The sequence below is a fragment of the Haemaphysalis longicornis genome, unplaced genomic scaffold (genome assembly GCF_048455015.1).
Source record: "Haemaphysalis longicornis isolate Haplotype H1 unplaced genomic scaffold, Haemaphysalis longicornis Haplotype H1 scaffold_10, whole genome shotgun sequence".
Classification (NCBI taxonomy): domain Eukaryota; kingdom Metazoa; phylum Arthropoda; class Arachnida; order Ixodida; family Ixodidae; genus Haemaphysalis; species Haemaphysalis longicornis.
The window spans coordinates 78,177,745-78,192,577 of record NW_027526204.1 but is presented as its reverse complement, the minus strand read 5'-3'; positions in this window follow the sequence as shown (position 1 = coordinate 78,192,577).

Below are 14,833 nucleotides of genomic sequence, written 5' to 3'. Positions count from 1 at the left end.
ATCGCAGCCCAACTTGGTTTATGAAGAACTTTGCGACTTCTTGTGTGGACCCGCATGGAAGAGCGGCGGCCTCTGTGTAGCGCGTCATGTAGTCGCTCGCTACGACAATACACATGTTCTCGGATCGTGACGTAGGGAATTGGCACAGAAGGTGCATTCCAATATGTTGGAAGGGCCTCGATGGGACGGTGATCGGCTGCAGAAGACCTGCGGGTCTCGTCAGCGGCGTTTTTTGTCGCTGGCAGTCACGCCAGCTCCGGAGTGGTACGCATCGGTTGGAAGGCGGGACCAGTAGTACTTCGCCTTGATTTTTCTAATCGTGCTGTGCCGAGATGTCCGTATGGCTGGTCCCCGTGGCCCGCTTTTAAAATTTCGTCCCAAAGGTGTGCAGGGATTATTCTGCAGGATACAAAAAAATAATTTGTTCTTGTTCCAGGGATGAAATTTTTCTTCAGGAGGACAGAGCTTTTGAATGCTGGTAAGTTGCTCTTAAAGGCCCCAGGCAGGGCGACATATAGTCTTTCGAGGTAGTCGATTATGACGAGTAATTAGGGGTCGGCATGCTGTTGGGCGGGAACACCAAAACAAATAAACCAACCCAATGCATACTTCGCCGCTTCAGTATTCTTCGAGTTGTTAGGGGAGCACAAGTTCGCTCCAATAAACTTGTCTTACTTTCGAGTCAACTGCGTCTGCTTTGGCTACGTGACATCTGGTGAAGGTGCTGGGTACGCACCCTTCATGCTCCCTACGCTTTCTGGAAACCCAAAAGCCAGCTCAAGCCGAGCAAGCTGCTGACTTCAAGGTTTACCAGCCGAGTTTGGTCTCCTAACAGAACCAAAGCAAGATAAAAACTTCTGCAATCGACAGCATGGTGCAACAAGCCACTCCTCCCAGCGTCCTGCAACATCCCCGGGAACCACCATTGTTCGGCAGATCCCCCGGTGAAGACCCTGAGGACTGGTTGGAAAAAGTGGAGAGCGTCCGGATATTTAACAGATGGGATGAAGGAGAAACGTTTCCGCATGTCTGGTTCTACTTGGAGGATGCAGCTGGAACTTGGTCCGAGAACCATGAAATCTCCCTGACTGACTGGACTCTCTTTAAAGACGAGTTCCTTAAAATGTTCGCTCCCGTCGGAAGGAACGAGCCGAACGTTTTCTAGAAACACGTACGCAACACCCCACCGAAGGGGCAGTGATCTTTGTTGAGGAGATTAGGAGATTGTTTCGCCGTGCGGACCCGGAAATGGCAGAAGAAAGAAACTAATGTTCCTGATGTGACGGGTAAAGCAAGAGCTTTTTGCTTGGCTTGTTCGTAACCCTCCTAAGATGGTCGCTGAATTCGTGTGTGACGAGGCCGCGATGGAGAAGAAGTATAAAGTCCGAACGAGGCAGTATGACCGCCCAGCCAATGCGTCAATTTCGTTGACGATCGGTGCCGACGCCGCCACACTACACGAGACCATCCGTGCAGTGCTGAGGGAGGAGCTGCGGAAATTCATCCCGACGACGCCACAACCCAAGTCGCTTCCCTGACTGACTTGGTCAGGACAGAAGCTCAAAACGCTTTGGGAACTTCTACGTCATCCGAAGTACCCCGCGAGCCACAAGCTATGACCTACTCCACAGCTGTTCGTTGACCAAGCCCTGCTACAACACGTCGTCAAGAGGCCCCGACCTACCGCCGCCCACTGTCCCCCGCCCGATCCCCTGACTCCGAAACCAGACGCTGAGAAAGAGGGACCTGTGGCAAATACCGGATAATTGTCCTCTGTCTACCACTGCGGTGGGGCTGACCACATCTATCGTCGCTGCCCATGCAAGAGATTCGGACTGCGTAGTTTCTCCGTCGACTCAACCCGCTCTTACCGTTGCCCACGACCACGTGAGATTGACGGGTATTGCAATGAACAAGCCACGGCCCCTCCCATTTCAACCATTCGCCGTCATCATACCCAGCACCTCACCAGATATCACGTAGCCAAAGCCGACGCAGTTGACTCGAAGGTAAAACAAGTTTATTGGAGCGAACGTATGCTCCGTTAACAACTAAAAGAATACAAAGGCGGGGAACCAGCAGTCTTACAAAGTGACATGTGCAGACGAGTGTCGGCGAATCGATTACCGAGGCATCGTCTTTATGGACGTTTATCTTCCGGCGAGAGTGTTCTTCTAACCGTGGAATTATACCCAGCACACTGTAGTTCTAACAAGAATATTCTAGGCTGGTGACGGTAGTTCAAAACACTCTCCCTATCAAAGGAGATAAAACATGCGGCATAAAAAAATTACGCCATCTCCCCGTGGGGAACCCTGATGAGGATGCGAAGCATCGTGGCGGTTCCGTGTGGTTCCATTGTGTTGCCGTTATGTTGAGTCATCTGGTTTTTACTAGCGCCAGAGGGAATTGCGCGTCCCGGTCCACACCGGTGGCAAAGGCACGCAAGTGCTGTTGTGTTACGGTGAGTAGGCGGTGGTTCTCGAGGCGCCGAAACTCGTCCATCATGTTTTTGTCGATGTTGTCTCTGGTAGAATCGGTAGTCTCCGTCAGCTTTGGTGAGGTAAAGGTTGTTGACATTGGTGCACCGGCTGAGAGCAATGTACACGCCCTCCTCTTCGCAGCTTTGTCTTCTCGTTCTTCTTCTTCTTCGGCGGTTCCCCTACGGGAAGAGGACGACGGTGGTTGAACGCAAACCTATCTCGTGATGGATTCTTTGGTTGGCCAATCCCTAGGGGCATCCTGCCACAATCAGCATCAGAGGCGCTGCGGACGGGGCTGGTTGAGCTGCAAGGCGCGTGGCGCTTCCCGCCACAGCTTTCCCACGGGAAATTCAGCATACCCGTCTAAAGTTTTCAGTTCGTCGTTTCCGTTGACGTTCAGCTTCGCGTGCCTTCTTTGTATCAGTAGCATCTTGACGTAGTGTGAATAAGTCAAGGACATAAGGCGTGTTCGTAGCACTCGCTCCTGTCCCGGATTTGTAGCGTAGTGGGAAGAGTGCCGCGTACCTTCCGTTGCGGCGAGAGAGTCGTGGGATCGAAACCGGGCGCCGCTAACTATTTATTTTTTTATAGTGTAGTATCGCGGAGCTGTGGGTGTAAGGAGGAGAGTTGCGCATGCGCAGTGAGCGTGTGGACGGCGCCGCGATCAACTACGGAGGACCAGGCGAGCCTAAGAAATGCTCCGCATTTAAAAATAAAGAATAGATCACGCCCTTCACCTCGCCCACAGATAACACCAGTATCACTGGCCAACGCAGCAGGGCGTCAAAACCGAAACATCGATAAACAAACCCAAAGCATAATTCGTGGCGATTTTATTTGTGAAGTCATTTCTTTTTTTGTGAAGCAGCCGCAAAATATTTTTTTATTTATGTCATGCGTTTTTCAAAGCCCCTTTTTGTCCTAAGGATCAGCTTAACTGACCACGGCTCTCTCAAAGATGTAGGCGTCGGACAGCGTTCCGGTAACGGGAACATCGGCCTGGTACAGCGGAAGGTTGCCATTCACAACTGCGTTTGGCGTGAAATGGCAGCAAAGCGTTCGAACAACTACCTTTTCCTCTGCCTGCTGCAGAATTTTCCCTTCTGTCCTCTTTGTGAAAATTTTGAGATATCTGCGGTCCCCCCAAAAAAACATTTCCATGTAAGGGGGGCAAATACATGGCGCCTATGGGAGGTAAATGCATGGCGAAAAGCCGCCCGCCTCTTCCCAAGGGAGGAACTCGAGTAAATGCGTCGCATCTACTCGAGTCAAGCAAAGCGTCACGTCAAGCGAAATCCAAGCAAAGACGCCCTTGACTGAATTCCGAACGCGTGCTCCGCCGCTTATATACATTGAGGGGACTGCGTAACCCGGTCCCAGTCGACGACGTTGGCGTACTTGTAAAGCGGCGTGGACTCTAGGTGTTTGAGCCAAGCGCGGATGTTGCTTCGCCGGAGAATGGCACACCGGTTATATGCGCTGCGCTAGAAGGAGAGGAAACCGCAGAAGAGAGAGTACTGCACATGCGCCGGCCCCAGCGCGTCTGCCGCGGCTATGACGCAACGGGCCGCGGCTATGACGCAACACAATCCAACACAATCCACTTTAATCCAATCCAATCCAAATCCAATCCAATCCAAGCCAAGCCAAGCCAAGCCAAGCCAAGCCAATGCAATCCAAGCCAATCCAATCGAATCCAATCCAATGCCCCTCGCGAGAGAGTGTTCGAATCCAATCCAATGCCCCTCGCGAGAGAGTTCGCTATCGCCTCGACTCGACGCGCATGCGCAGTGAGAGTGCGGACTACGGAAGCCAACGCGGGTGACATCGTGAGTTACTGAAATGCTCTGCATTTAAAAAAAACTTTCGACTTACCTATATTACGAGATTTCGAAATTCGAGTAGATGAATGAGGGATTACTGTGCTTGCTTCATGGTAGCTGTCTTTCTGCCTGATGACTTTCACGGTACATTTCGTACAGCTACAGATCCTGCTGTCATGGGGCAACACGGCTGCAGGCGAGAAACAAGGACACCGGGATACATGGGAACGAGCAACACTTCTGATACCTACCACATGAAATTACCATCAATGCTCACGAATGAGTAGGTCGTTGGAGGTTGAAGTTTCGTCTTTGTAAGAGCTTCCTGCGGCAGTCTTTGCTGCTTTAACACGTATAGCGAATTTTTACTAAAAAAGTTTGGTTTTTGAAATATCACAGGTTAGTTTAACTTGTCGAATTTGCCATCATTTTGTGGAACGCAGGGTAAAACAAGTATTCACTCAGGTGAAATCAAAGCTGGCATCAAACACTTTATTCTTTTAAATGTCCGCGAATCCCTCCTGTCTATGTTGTGCTAACATCATTTTCTTTCGTGCTTCGCACTCATTGTTTTATCTATTCACACATGCAGGCCTTGATTATTGCCCCCAGCCGTAAACAAGTGACATGCCCAAAAGTTGGTCCTAGAACTCTCCCCTTCTTCTCCTAGTAACTTTTAAACTGCGTGCCAGTTACAGCAAATATAATTCTCAGACGATTAGCGGGCTAAGTGAGTGTTCCCGAAGGAGCTGCATGGTTTTCCAATTGTGACGACAGCTCGTAGCAATACTTAAGGCTAGCGTGTGTTTACAGAGAAAGCATTTAGCGGGTGTCACCACGGAAGTTTAGTAAACGTGAATAAGAATTTCTTAAAACCTCTTGAAAAGGTTTTGTAACTGCTGGAAAAGACGTTAGTTGGACGTAAACAAGCTGCTGAGATATCCTGCTAGAAGTTGGGGAGACCCCTTCCAAGCACCCTAATACAGGGCTATAAGCGGCGCAGTACCACAGCTACAAGCCTTCTTCAAGACGGCTTCCATTAATATCTGCTTGTCTGATACGTGTCTCAGAAGTTCGAATCATCTTGTGTAGTCGATTTTAGTTTTCCTATAGACTTTTTGCGTTTCATGGGACATTGATGGACAAACGAGGAGAGTACACTCTAAGACGTCTTTTACGAGTAGTGTTGCGATGATAAGATATAACGCTGAAGATATTTTGTGGCGAATGTTTGCCAATCTCCCTAAGTGGGTATGCTGAGCTTGGCGAATGGGCGTTCGATGCTGGCGTACACGAGCACTCGGCCTTTTTTTTTGGTATTTTAATACGCGGACACCCTACACAAACGATTTGCTCAAAAGCTTTGGTGTAAAAGGGAACACTGAGGGGGAGTTGAACTGTGTTTACTGCTGCGACGCATAGGAAAGCGGAGCCTACTGCAGAGGGAGCCGGCGAGCTATGGCTTGGTCCGCAAGACGAAGGGATTACGAGTGCGCGAGCCCAAAGTGTGGAACTAAAAAAATAAAGACTACCCTAGACTAAACGCCCTGCATGTCGGTCGTGCGTTTCTCGGCCTCTGTGAATACTAAACTAGTGAGCGTCTGAATGCAGTTGCCGAACTCCTGCATGTTTTGTGCTGAAAAAGAAAAACAATGCCCGCTGTGCGCGGCCCTTTACAAATACTTCAGTGCCATTGAGTGGGTGATCTCAGGTACACGCCTTACATGCTCTCCACAGCTTGTAGCCCGTGTACAGGACTTCCAAACTGAAGACTGCATGAATTTGCCCGCCGATACTACATCGTTTAAAATGACGGTTGTCATTCTACAGAGTTCAGCCCCTTTTTAAAAAAAAAAACGAACCAAGAAAGCGGATTGCAACCTGAAACACTTCTGCCTTTATGACATGGCTAGGCGGCACTGAATTGCTGCTGTTTTCATGGCATTCGCTTCACAACGGTTTCTCTCCTTCGCAACACAAACATGAATGTCGGTTGTTGTCCTCACGTTTCAAAACAACAAATATCGCAAGGAGTTACTGTGCGCTTGTTGTCGTGGTGCGGGGAATTCGGCTGCGCACAGCGCGGCAGTGCGCCTCGATATTTTTCACAAAGCATTGACTCTGGTAGAGGAAGACCACTTGCTTCGCTTATGCGGCTTAGAGAATTCGGCACGGCCCAAAAACATCTCGGAAATGCAGGAGCTGCCAGAACACTGAACCAGCCGTTGACGGCCCGGCGACGTTAGTCTGATCGACTGTGTGACTGTGCAAGAGTGCTTTTGTTTGTGTGTGTTTGACTAGGGCACCCGTTGGGCTCCGCCATTCAACCTCCCTCCTTCCCTGCATGCACCGACTCTGCGGAACAAGTCATAGGAGTCGTGGAGAGTGTTTCGCGTATCTGTAACTTTTGCGTGTCATAACTGCAGCCCTTACGGGGAATCCGCATCCGGCAGAACGCTCGCTCAAAACGGTCTACTGTGTTTGAATGTGCAAAATTTTTAAGTCCTCGGAGGTGGCAGACTATAGGGGAACTGGGGTTCCGATATTGTCTAAATTCTTTCCCGACTGTTGACAGCACTCCTTGTAGCCCTTCCCAGCTGCAGCTCTCAACCTTGAAAATCGATTTCACAGAATAGCCACGGAACCTCTGGAAACGGCGCTGCTCGCTTCAAGGGAAAATGACCGCGTGTCAAAGTCCTAAATAGCTTGGCCGTGGTGCTCCGTGCTTGAATGCCGTAGGGGCCAATGTTGCAGACATGCAATGACGTGGATATAGTGAGGGACATGGAGAATAAAGTTAGGCTACCTGCTAGGAATGAACCCCGTACGAAAAGCATTGGAGACATATGATGCGATGCCAAAGGGAAAGTTTGCACGGGTGGGCAATTTCTTTCCAACTCCGTTCGAAATCAGGTTCTTCAATGCTTTCTTTTACGCATAATTATGGTGCAACGCGGTGTCATAGTGGGATTTTTCAAAACGCCGAAAGCTGGCTTGGCATTATGGAACACTACAAAACAAAAACTTGTCTCGCGATTGCCTCTGGTTTCTGAAGAAAAATAAATTGGTTGTAGAATTAAACTTTCGAATGGGAACATCTGTTGGAGTATTTTTAAAAAAATTCAAGGCCCTGTACATTGCTGGTTTCGCGTGCGCTCACTGAAGCGCTTTCACAGCGAGCATTTATTTGTTCACATTTTTACATATCTATTTTACATGTGATAATAACATAGTTGACATTGTTACAGGAATATGGTGACGAGGCATTTTATATAACAAGGATGCTTCTTCCCTATTGGCCGCCGCAAAACAAGAAGGCTGTGCTTTTAAAAACTTCTGTAAGGCCCGGCAATGTGCCGGATTACAAAGCAACCAACAATGTCCCCCCCCCCCCCAGGAAAGGAAAACAAAGTGTCGAAACTGACGACGAAAAAAAAAAAAAAAGAAATCTCCACAGCAGCTCTCACTGGCTCGGCTTCACCTTCACTCGCTGGGAATTATGAGCGAACCGCTGTCCTCGAAGCCTTGTTGTTTCATTGAGGAAAAAAAAATCAGAAAGCAAAAAAAAAAAAAAACAGTTGCCGAGGTGTCTGCTCTGTATACAATGCCTGCGCACACATTGACGCGATAATTATCTCCATTCACAACGAATTCGCCAAGCCAGTGTGAGATTGTTTTTAACCGCGAATCTGTTCAGAAAACCGTAATTTTTCATGTCCGCAGTTAAAAAATATCAAAAAAGTGTAGAGCGCGTGCACGTCAGCGCAGGCATCGTGGCGACCGCCCAGCAGTAAATAAAGCGACAGAAATGCCTAGAGCTCGTGTGTGCGTGCCTCGCGGCGACCGCGCATCGTATAGGGAGAATGTCTGTCAAGCCAAGGATATCCGCTTGGGTAGGTGGGCCAAGATTGGCAATATATATATATATATATATATATATATATATATATATATACTGTAGAGCGAACAGGCGAACGGGTAACAAACAAACTTTATTTATTGAAGGCCTGGGACAGGCCTTCGTCATGCTGACGAAGGCCTGTCCCAGGCCGAAACGTCAATAAAGTTTGTTTGTGTCCCGTTCGTCTGTTTGCTCTACGGTATTTTCACCGGGCATATATATATATATATATATATATATATATATATATATTATATATATATATATATATATATATATATATATATATATATATATATATATATATATATATATATATATATATATATATATATATACTCTAGCGTTCGCCGTAATCGTGGCAAACGCTTGCACGGAACGAAAAGACACGTCATAGCGTACCGCTCTTCAAGGTGATGTCCAATGATTAGCACTTCCAAAAAAAAGATGACTATAAGTGTTGCTAATACTTATAGCAACAATGACAGAGTAAGGGTCGTTGCGCCAGTGACGAAGCAAATCGCCTGGAATCGTAGACTCAACGTTCATGATGGTCGTGAAGGTTTCGTACAGCTTCGCTACCTTCAAGACTTAGTGAGAGCTTCTTGCATTTTTCACATACGCCGATGTGCAGTAAATAGAGGCTCAATTGGCTAACCTTTTTCGGAAAATGGTACGCTTCGATCTCGCACGCAGCTCGGCGTCAGAAGGAGAGCTAAAAAATCTGCAAAAATTTAGAGAATAATGTGCAGCATTCTTATGCCACTTGTCGAGAGTGTGAGTTCCTTAGAGCCAAATATGACTGTATTTTGAATACACACGCCTTCTGACGTTCTTTTGAGGACTTCTTTCGCGTATTGTTTGGTCTTGGGGGGAAATGTGTAGTATGCAAATGTTTGATCTCGTCGGGTAATTTTTGTAAAAATATTGTTTTCGGTTTTTTATGTTTCTCAAAACTCTTTCCGACAGATTATATTCATTTACGCTATTATAACTATTAGAGGTTGAACTTCCACCAAATATTCATCTTTATGGAAACGAAGGGCGTTACACGGTCCTGGCTGTGGAGGCACAGGCCAGTTATAAGCAACGTTTTTTCGGCGCTTCCTCTGTAGCCAGACGGGCAGGCAGGAACGCAGTAACAGCATGTCCGTCCACACGAAATTTTTCGTCACTCACAAAATGCCAAGTCCATTTCAGCAGCCCCACGACAGGTAAAGCGAAAGCACACTGCTGATAATGCGGTGAGCGTCCGCTTCATGTCGAACGCCCTCCGACCAATTCTCTGGCTGCTGCTGCTGATGATGATGATTACTATTGGTTTCCCCTTTGTAGTGGGGTGATGACATGTCATCTTACCAAAAACTACTAATATGCCCATGTTTTACACTCTTGGTTTAATACTAGCGCTGCTTAAAGCAGGCACAAAAGCTTATTATGCACAAAATACTTTTTTTTCCTGTTACAGGTGGTAACTGTCCTAGGCAATATTCCCCTCTCTGCTTTTCGTCCACCAGCATTCTAATCTTCTTTTCGTCCCCTCTACAGCCTTGAAGTTAACTTCCTGTGTGTCAGCCTTAAATCCTATATAGGGCTTCTGGAAGCCCAGTACTTCCTTTATGTTGATTTGGAAGGATACCCTCACATTCCAACACCATGTGCCGCATAGTTTCTGTTTCTTTTCCGTTGACCACGTATACCCCATCATTTTGTGAATACTTCCCCACAGATCTCTTAGTTCGCAGGCAACGTGCTCTAGCCTCAAAAAGCAAAGCACTGCCCTGGGAATTATCTTACAAATTTTTCTGTCTTATGTTCAATTTCTCAGCCCTGTACATATCTGTACATCTCTAACTCCGATCACTTGAGCGCTGCGCTGCGGCTTCCACGGGCAGCACACCAAGGTCTCTTACAGCGTTGCGGCGGAGATTCATGACTAGATCAGCATTGAATGACTGTGCGTCTATAGACGCATAGTCATGAATTCTAGACCTTAGTCGAGCGGAGTCATTGTGCCTCCCAGGCTCGGCTGAGAGCGTCGCTCTGCCCTTTCGAACTGTCATGTTAGCACGCCAAAAATGCCGCTGCCCCTATCATCACTGTCGTCTGCTCACCATGCATTATGCAGTTTTCTATTGTCTTTCTATCGTCTAAACGGAGGCAACTCCCCCCGCAAGCCGCTCATTCATCGCGCTATGACTTAACGGACGCAGATCTTTTGGGCGCCTTCTGACAATGGAACGCAAAACACAAACACAAAAATTTGTTAAATAAAAGGTTAGGTGAGCGAGTTTATTTACCTAATATATTATACAACAGAGCCCACGCTGTGTCACCGATGGTATTCAGGTGCTGAAGCAACAATCCTCACAAAATACAGCCAAAATAATGTTGAACGCTCGCAGAGGGGCCGATAAAAATGAATCATGATTTGTACGAAATGCCCTCTTATGTGAACCTAATATATGTCGCTTCGGGGGACATACCGAGTGGGTGCACACGAGAAATGCAATTCACCAAGAGAAATGTAGTACATCTATATCATTCTCAATGCGATCGGGGGGTTGGGAAATGAGATGCACGGATAAGTGTCACGCTTCAGCTTGAACAGTCACTGCCAAAAGAAAAGTAACTATGGAGTGCGAGCTCTGCGTTTCTTCGGAGTGTTCTTTGGGGATTTCTTGTTAATACGCAGGGGTGAGTGTGAGTTAGGAGAATTCTTTGCGGATTTCTTGTTAAGACGCAGCGGTGAGAGTGAGCACTTCATCGCATCTACCGGGCCCATAAATCGTCTGCTGTCCATCGAAGGCGAGGGTGTGGGGTCCGCGTCTGCCAGCCTCGCGTAGGTGCCGTACTCCTGCGGCAAGTATTGGAAGCAATAGGCCGCAGAATACTCCACTGATGCGATAAGCGCAAAGGCAAGGTCCTCACGCTGGATTCCTGTGAGCAATGGCAAAAAAAATCCGACTGTACCGCCACACCGAGCGCCTACAAAGGACAAGCACACTGCAACGGCCCGAATTGGGGTCGGGAAGAGTTCGATGACGTAGACAATGTTGAGAAGTATCGTGGCGTTGGAAGTAGCCTCCACCAGGACGAGGACAAAACTGCTGACGACGTCTAACGATGATACCCAGATTGCGGCGAGCGCAGCAATGCTTCCAAGGAGAGACAGGGTGCCGATGTTCAGGAAGGCTATGCTAATGAGCCTTGTCCGGTCAGTCAAGTTGCCAAACTTCAACACGAAGCAGTATGCAAGGAGATTGGCGCATATTGAAGCCCAGTCCATCCACGGAAATACTTTGCTCTTTTTGACTCGTAAAAGAAGCAACGAGCGGTATGCTACAATAACGCAAAACAAAGACAAGCACATGATCGCTGCTCGACGCCGCCAAACTCTTGCCATGTCCGCTGCCCGTGTTGTCCTTACATCCATGCCAATTTCTGTCTTGAGTCTGCGTTCAACCCTTTCCAGAAGGAGAGTGACGCCGTCGCTCTGGACACGATTCAACTCTGCGGCTCTGCGCATGACGCGACCCGCCGCTTCGAGCCTTCGGCTGGCAATAAGCCACCGAGGAGACTCCACCGCGAGAAGGAAAAAGACTGTGACGAGAAGCGTGGGTGCCACAGCGATCAGCTGAATGTGAAACCAGTGGAAGGGCCGTACCCATTTGAGGATAACAGTCCAGGTATCGGCCAGCGAGTGGCCCATCAGGAGAGCCACGGACAATAAGGTCGATCGTCGTGAGCACGAGGCAGCTTCTGCCAGCATGGTACCTGTCACTGCGTAAAGCGAGATGGTGCACCCAGAGAGGAGGAACCTGGTCCCTAAGTACACGGGGTATGACGGTGCAAAACAACTGGCCAGGGTGGCCACCATCAAAACAGTGGCAGAGCCCAGTACTACCGGCAATCGGCCGAAGGTGTCTGCGATGTAGCCCGAAGTCAGAAGGAATACTATGGAACCAGCCATGAATGCAGCGTTGCCGAGCAGCTTCAGTGAACGCCGGTAGCACACCATGTTCCACTCACTGACGATACTTGTGTGGACCCGTTCGAGGTCGTAGTCCCAAGCATCGCACTCCACGACTGTGGTGTCGTTGGGGTCTCCGGGGTTGGCGTAGACCGTGCATTGGCTATACCGCCCATCCGTCTTGAGGGGAATGGCGATGCTTTTCCACGCGTTGGCAGAAGGGTTCCAGCCAGTGGGCTGCCTGCACCAGTGGTCGACATCGGTCGAGATGAGTGGGAAGGCAATCCCGTGGGTAAGCATGACAAATCTGGCGATGGCTGTGAAGAGGACAATGCGGTTTTGGAAGTGACCGCTTCCGAAGGCCTCTTCGCAGTCAAAACCTTCGCTGGTTTCGATGTCGACGATCATGAAACCCTTCGGGGAAAGGCATGGGAACGGTCTCTTCTCGGACAGTTGAGGCATATTAGTTCGGGTGGCGAAAAACCAAGGACCATGGGCACACGTTCGTTCCAGTCTGCCGCTGCTTGTTCTGTGCGCGTGCCTTACTTGAGAATGATGATGATAATCTTCCTGTTTTACCAATGACACATTTCGAAAACAGAATACGTCAGCTAACCTGGTTGTTTGACATAAGTTATGAGTTGACGTTTTAGGAACGCCTTACAAAAAGTTGAGTGGCCGACGCCAGTGATAAGTCGGAAGAGCTAAACGGAGAAAGAAAAGGACTGGTGGCATGGGAGAAATGCGGGCAAGAAATTCTTCTTCCTCTTCTGGCTACACCTCTCACCTAGCAATAATGTCACTAAAAATAGACGAACAGACGTACAGCACAGCAGCTTGTACCCACCGTCCAGCGGAGATGCTTGGCAACGGCAGGACGCGGACAACAGAAGATGTGTACTTTGTACGTTCACTAAGGCCGTGCATTATAGATACCACGTAGTCTGCGCCTATCCGCTGCTGTATATTTTGTAGGGAGAGTCTGCTTGCACGCAGTTCCGCGCAAGTGGTGTATAAGAGTTTGAAAGATTACTTATAATCAGTGTACAAACGCGATTTCAAAGCCTAACCGAAGGCCTGACCTAACAAAGCCTGAACTAACCTACTAACCTAAACAGGAAATAAAAATATACTTGCCTAACCTTTTTTATATGCCCAGCCTTTGCTGAACTAATATTTCGAGAAAGCAACCTTAAAGAACTCTAAAAACTAATCTGAGCCAAGAAAATTGTGTATCTAACTCAAGATGAATGAATGAATGACTTTATTTAGAAATAGGCCTGAGGCCCTGGAGGGTATTGGAAGGTGAGAAAAGGGGAGTCGAAAGCCTCAATAAAAATCTCATGAAAATCTCATTAACTCAAGAAAAAAAATGAAGGTTGCATAGCCGGACACAAACTACCGGAATTGGCATCGGCAAGTTAAGGGAGAACCTCTGCAACATAACAGCAGACGCTCTGCCCAGTGGTAACATAGTCTTAGATATTGGAATATCGCAGGATGGCGCCCTAGAATTTTCGCTTAAAAAAGGCAATTTAATATCAACAGGCGCTTCGGCAGAGTCCTTGGCCATAGGGCTTCTATGATACACATGCGAACTTGTGTATACTAGAAGAGAGTCCACGGAAGGGAAATTTGGGCAAGGTTTTGTTAACATTAAATGTATACTGAGTTTTACGAACATTTGACTGTTATTCATTTCTAACTTGAAGGAAGCAATGAAGCAATAATTTGGCCGCCAGTTACAATCAATCATGTTTCGTGTGTACGAGCTACGACGTTTAGGTGAAGAAGAAGAAGAAGAGAAGGAGGAAGAACTTAAAGGAATGAATGAATGACTTTATTGCACAGAGGTGGCTATAAAGCCCTGTGTGTAGGGAATAGAAAAGAGGATTGGGAAAAACAACACTAAGTTGTGGTAGTACATCTAAGTAATGTTCAAGCTTCACTGCAGCTATCACTGTAGCTGACTCTCAGGGTCCGGTTGGAGCAACGCAAACACACTGGCCTTCCCCTGAGGGGAGGGGGTGTCCGGCATAGTTCTTGATGGCACATTACGGTTGGTGGGGCAAGATGGATGCGCACCGGTGTTCATTTGTGACTGGTGAACTTGAACAGGTAGTCGGGCAGCCATCAAACGATTTTTTGAGACCATTTGTTAGGGCAAAGTCTGTGATTTTTTTCCTATATTTCCGAGTTGTCCCGAACACATTCGAAATGCTCTAACGCCGACGTCAGACCTATGGCGCTTGTGACCAACTGCGCACGACCACCTGAGAAGGCTTCACATGACCAAATAGGGTGAAACAAGTTTGGTGTTTCGTTGGTGCCAAAGTGGAGGCACATAAGTAAGGAGAGACGCCTTGGGTTCATCCACTTCGAAATCACATCGGGTATAAGCCGAGTTGGCATAAACTTTGTTGGCGAAGACCTCTCTTGTTCTGGGAAGGGTCTTTAGTGGTGCGAGGAAACCATGTGGTGAGGCCTCGGCTAGTCGGTGCCGGCTGAGGGCTCTAGCTTGACGAACTTTTTGTTGCCAGTGTTGTTCAGATCCGTTCGGTGGGTGAGATTGTGCTGAAGTGGTGTCGAACACCGTGGAAGGATTTATTAGACACTCCTGGGCAGCGTTGTGCGCCGTTCGGTTGCAGTCCGC